The sequence below is a fragment of the Capsicum annuum genome, chromosome 8 (genome assembly GCF_002878395.1).
Source record: "Capsicum annuum cultivar UCD-10X-F1 chromosome 8, UCD10Xv1.1, whole genome shotgun sequence".
NCBI classification, from domain to species: domain Eukaryota; kingdom Viridiplantae; phylum Streptophyta; class Magnoliopsida; order Solanales; family Solanaceae; genus Capsicum; species Capsicum annuum.
The window spans coordinates 163,231,639-163,238,027 of record NC_061118.1 but is presented as its reverse complement, the minus strand read 5'-3'; positions in this window follow the sequence as shown (position 1 = coordinate 163,238,027).

Below are 6,389 nucleotides of genomic sequence, written 5' to 3'. Positions count from 1 at the left end.
CCTCTCTTCTGTATCCGGCAAATCCCCCATCACCGTTGGTCATCTCCGACCATCGGTTCTTCACCAAACCTCTAGCCATCAAAAACTCACCAGCGCCCTACACTCTCTTTTCCCTTTTTGCCACGCCACGCCGGAGTTAATCGCCGGCGGGCGAGTCTCGAAACAGCCACGAGCGGCCATTGTCAGTCCCACAGTAACACCACTACCGTCTTCTAGCCGTTGCTGCCTCCTTATCTTTTACACTGTCACACCGGAAACCATGGAGGTTTCTCCGGTGTTACCTCCCTCAAACACTAGATCTAAAAAGTGGTTTTCTTCTCTTATTTGCTTATCATGTTATTATTCTCAATTGTTCTGATGATGTGTTTTGTAGGCCAGAATACTATTGTTCGGTGATAATGACATTTGTTTTATATTGGAAATGACATTTGTTTTATATTGCAAATGGCATTTGTTTTATGTTGCTTATCATATTATTATTCTCTACAGTGGGATTTCTCTACTGTATTTATTTATTACACTAATAAAGAATAAGATAATACACATTTTGACCGATGAAAACTTATTATTAATTTGAGGCCTCCGTAAACAAAAGAGGATTCTACGTATACAAATACGTAATAAATATTTTGGGCGATGATGAAATTTTATAACAACACAAGATTTTACAATTCATATATTGACAAGACGATTTAGAACGGCCAATTAATTGAGCAATCACTTCGTTGCAAGACGATTTAGGACGGCCAATTAATTGAGCAACCATTTCGCAGCCATGACATTATTTGAGCCTACTTTTTAACAAAAAATATATTTTTAAATATTTTTACGTATTACTTGTTCAATTTATTTTGATTATTTTTTATTTGTTACTAACATTCTTTTTTTAAGTGTTTATACAGGTTATTTTGAAATACTCGCCGGGAGTTGCAGGCAAAGGGGTCCTTAAATTTTATATTATATTTTATATTCTCACACTTGTACAAATAACATAAAAAAATTGTGAAAATTTTACTTTTTGGGTGCCGGGCAGGGATATTCTTTATTTACATAATTTCATCAATTTTAGGAAAAACTTAGGCCGTTAATATTTATATAAAATAATTAAGTTAATCAATTAATTCACATTCACATATTACATAGCTGTCTTTTAAAAAATGAATTTATATTTTCCTTTGTGATTTTTGATTAAAAAATACTTTTCCTTTTTAGTATATAAAAGATACTTTTCTTTTTTTATGCGTTACAATTTTTTTTTTCCTTGTACATGAAATCTTTATATTTTTATACATACTTTTGTACATATTTTCATAACAATAAATTTATTTATATATTTAATACACATACAACTTTATATTATTTAAATATTTATACCTCCTCCCTCTTTGATAAATTTTGTCTAGCCGGGTACCACACTTGTGGATCCTGAAGGATGCCTAACACCTTCCCTTCGGAATAACTTGAACCCTTACCTAGAATCTAAACTGGTTTCGTAGACTAAAACACAAGCCATGCATTTTAATAAATAAAAAAGGTTTCCTCATTTCCCTTAAAATAAGGTGGCGACTCTGTACAATTTCATTCTTTTAATGTTCATAACTTCGTGCTCGTTTTGACCTCAGGTAAGAATAGGGGCGCGACAGAATGGAGACTCTGCTGGGGATGAGGAGACGTTCTAACCATGATCGACTCGATTTTCAATCGGGGGAGGTATTTTTATATTTTTTGTATATGATTAAATTCTTTACCTATTACACTGCAAATTATGTGAATTTGCTCATAAATTCTTTACATTTTTTTATCATGCTTAGTTTAGGATTTTTATGCTTTATTATGTTATTTGTTTTACATATTTTTATATCATGCTATATGTGAAAGGACGCAAGCCAAATCCAAACTTGTGTTCCTTATTTGTTTGAATAACACTACTTGTTATTGCTTTATCACTTGCATTTTTCTATCGAGTCTTTGGCCGTACACAATTCACACACTGTGGTACACACGAGGGGTGTACTGCACTCCTCCGAACCTTCTTTGGATTTCTTAGTTTCAGAGTCGGTGCAGTTAGGTTAGTGCACCTTCTCACAAATATTCAGTCCAACTCTTGAACATTTAGGAAAAAATCCTACTTTAGTAATAGGTCATATTGCATATACCTTAGGCGGGATGGTCCAAGGTATCGTCTTCGCAACTATGAAGCCACCCTTTCGTCAGAAGGTTATGAAACCTTTATGACATATTTTGTGTTAGAACTGATTCAGATAATGCAGAAATCGAATATTAATGGATTCAGAACAATCAAATTGGCCTTCTTTTACTCTCCCTTTATTCGACATCATTTTCACGTCAATAAACATAGAGTATTACCCAAACTCGCCAACATTTGACACCATTTTCACGAATACAGAGCATTGTTAAAACTCCGCTTCACAAGTATCTTTCTCAAATTCCATGAAAGAGGAGTGTTCTAAAAATGTTTTGCTTTTATTCGACTTTCTCTTCAAGTCCGCAGATAGGGAATGTCACTAAAAAACTCCACCTACGTCTAACTTCTTTTGATCCAAGCTAGAGTGGAATGTCGTCAAGCATTCTTCCAATGTTTGATTCCTTTTTTTAGTCAACAAACGTAGAATATTATTCAAAACTCTACAATTATTTGACACCTTTCTTCAAGACAATGGATGAGGAATATTATTCATCTTCACCCACTTCTAACTCTTTCCAGCCAATGAGCGTGAGACATCGTCAATACTCTTCTTGCATTCGATATCTCTACCACAAGATCCTCATTCATCAATAACGAGACTTGAGATGCTCACTCTTTTAAAGTCATCATTTTAGCTTGTTTTTATCAATTCATACCGACTATATATCTTTATCGCCATCATCAAGGCCTCTCTTAGCCGCCCTTGTTGGATACATTCCCTCTTCAAGAAAAAATTAAAATTGTTCTGAATCCATAGTGTGTCATAATCTAGGTCCATCTATATCAATTTATCTGAGCAAAGGCCTACCTTTGGCAAAAAGAAGCTCCACAATATAGGTTGTGCTTACTTGACATTGTTTGAATGTGCTTGTCCATTGACATGAACTAACTCTTTAACTTTCATTTATGTTTGCATTATCCCCTTAGAGAGGTTGATTGTGTTGATCGATCGAACTAGCCGACTTAAGCTATATCCCAAAAATGAATACCAATGTCGTCAACTCGACTAGAAGTATTCCAACACTAACAAATATATCAGGGACTTTCAAAAGACAAGACGATACAGATAAGGATGACCGTATTTTTCTCTTGGAGCAACAACTCGAGACTTTAAGAGGAGAACTACACCAAGGAAGGGACCCCACACATCCGCGCCCTCCTATTTTTTCTTCGCTAGAAACTCCAATACCTGAACGTTATCAGTCAGTACAACCTCCCACAATGACTGTTGATTTAGTAAATCCATCATCCTCATTCACACCCATCAACTCTCATAAATTTCTTCATTGCACCCCATATCCCAATGTCGTCATATCTTCTCATAATATTCAAGAAACAAATCACGCTACCTTTCAAGAATGATATATTTCTCCAATGTGCATGACTGAGACACCCATTTTTACCGTTGCCTGCTAAAGGTAGGCTTTCGATAAGTACAAAGACAAAAGAGAGGGATGACATAATTGTAAATGAGTTGCGTAATCTAAAGCGTGCAATGAAATACCTCCAAGAAACTTAAGTCAGTGGGCATTTGGACTACGAAGATTTATGTATCCATTTAGATGTTGATTTGCCAGTCGGGTTCAAGCCACCTAAGTTTGACTTGTTTGATGGAACCGAGGATCCTCATACTCATTTAAGAGTGTATTGTGATAAATTGTTAGGGAGTGGAAAAAATGAGAAGCTCATAATGAAGTTGTTCACTAGAAGTTTGTCTGGTGAGGCTCTCACTTGGTACACCAAACAAGACCCTCGTCTTTTGCATAAATGGAGCGACATGGCTAAAGACTTTATGAATCGTTTCAAGTTTAACATAGAAATCGCACCCGATCAACTTTCCCTCATCAGTATACAAAAGAAGACCTCTGAATCATTCCAGGAATATGCTCGACAATGGAGGTTCAAAGTAGGAAAAGCTCAACCACCGATGGATGAAAGTGAATTTACGAAGTATTTTATCCGCAGTCAAAAGGGTGTCCATTTTGAAAAGATAATGTCCACGTTAGGGCAGAAGTTTGTCGATTGTGTCAAAATGGGGAATTTTATTGAAGAGGCAATTAACTCCGGAAAGATTAAGTCAGCGAACAACTCAAGCAAATCTACTCAGTTAGAGTCCATCGAAGGAGCCACGGAGGAGAATGAAGAAGAAATATTGTTATGATACCACACCATTCAATACCTGAATCATCCCAATCACTTCAAAGTCCTGATAATGAACTGATGCAAATATCGAATCATACATTTCATCATGACTACAATATCTAACGAAATTACCTTCAACCCCAAGCTTCCACACATCAAAATCCATCACGATTATGTGTACCAATCCAAGTTTCAATTCTCCAATATCAAACACCTTTTGCAAAAAGTAAGCGTAATCGAAGCCACACCCAATTTGTTGAACCATTAGCACATTTGTTCGAGAGTCTGAGATTTGCAAATTTGCTGCAACCCGAGCTAGGAAAGATTCCTAACCCATTACCTAGATGGTTCGATGAACGAAAATAATTTGCTTTCCACTCTGGAGTTCAGGGCATAATACTGAAGATTGTAATAGACTAAGGCATAGAATTGAGTGTTTGATCAAGGCCGGGAAAATCCAATGTGTCGTGGTGCAACTAAATGCAAATAATGATCTGGTACCCAATTATGAAAATGGAAGAGTATATATGACATGAGGGACACCATCCTCCACGTCGAGACGGCAAGGCCTTCATATGAGCCACTCTACAGAGAAGTGTTAACTTTAGCGGGAATGCGATGGAAATGAATCCAAGTTGATCGACTCAAAAGCAGTTAATAGAGTCTTATGTTTGAAGGCACAAGATTTCCTTCTAATTATCATGTAACAGAACTACGTTCTGACCTGATTTCTCATGGTGAGATACGTAGGCCACCCTCATCGGGTTCGGTCGTACTTAAGTAGAATTGTTTCCCCCTTTGCAGTTGGAACTACGTGTGACCTGATTTTTCTTGGAGAGATACGTAGGCAGCCTATATAAGGCTCGGTTCCTTTATAATACAAATTCTATTTTTTCCTAACGACGAGCGGAACTTAAATGCGATGGTATCCAAAAAACCTAACACGATCCATCAAGACTATCCCCAGATACGCAGCGAAGAATCATCGAGAAATTCTCTCCAAGAAATTGGGGCAAAATTTTGAAGAACGTTTTGAAAATCAACGAAGACTAGGACGTTCAACTTGGCAATGTTACAATCAGGGTTGATTTGTACCAGATAATGCAAGACATCATTAAAGCTACAAGACATCAACGGGGGATGAATTGACTACAATATCGAGAGAAATGCACCAAGGGTCAATACAGAAGACACTTCCACCACTTAACCAAAGATCTTCTCTACAAATATTGTTAAAAGATACTATCAATACAAATGCTCCAAAATAACATCAACGATTAGCGCAGGATCAAACACTCGTTACTTCAGTCATAAGGAGGTCAACCAAATCTTCAGGAGGATTTCCAAAATATTCTTAAAAGTGTTCAAGCTTGGATTATGACTAATACATCAATCGAGGATATCAACATTCAATATCTATTAACACGTGAGATAGCATATGTTGGCGTCAAGGATATCTCATCATCCTATGAATCAGTATCTGAATTCATCAAAAGCACATGATTCGTTTTTAAGTCGCTATATGAAAGCGAATGTCATATGAGATTTCCTTAAAATTGATAATTTGAGGATCATCTATAAGTCATATTATTTGAAATAAGATAAAGTGCAATATTACCTCTGAGTTGATAGTCTATAGGTCATTCGTAAGCCGCAATAACATCCTAACCGGATAGTATGCAAGGTTACCCAAAAATTAATAGTCCGAAGGTTATCCATAAGTCCCAACTAAATCCTTATCGGAGAATATGTGAGATCATCAAATTGGTATGTCCAAGGATTCTCTATAAGCCGCGTCATATCCAAGATCGATTATGTGCAGGATTACCCAAGGACTAACAATTTGAGAGATATCTATAAGTCATATTGTGTCCAAGGTTAGATGATGTGCAGGAACACCTGAAAGCTAGCAATTAGAGGGATATATGCAAGTCATCTCTTATCCAAAGTCGGATAATGTGCAGGATTACCTAAAGGCTAGCAATTCAAAGGATATCTATAAGTCGCCTCATATCCAACATCAAATAATGCACAAGATAAT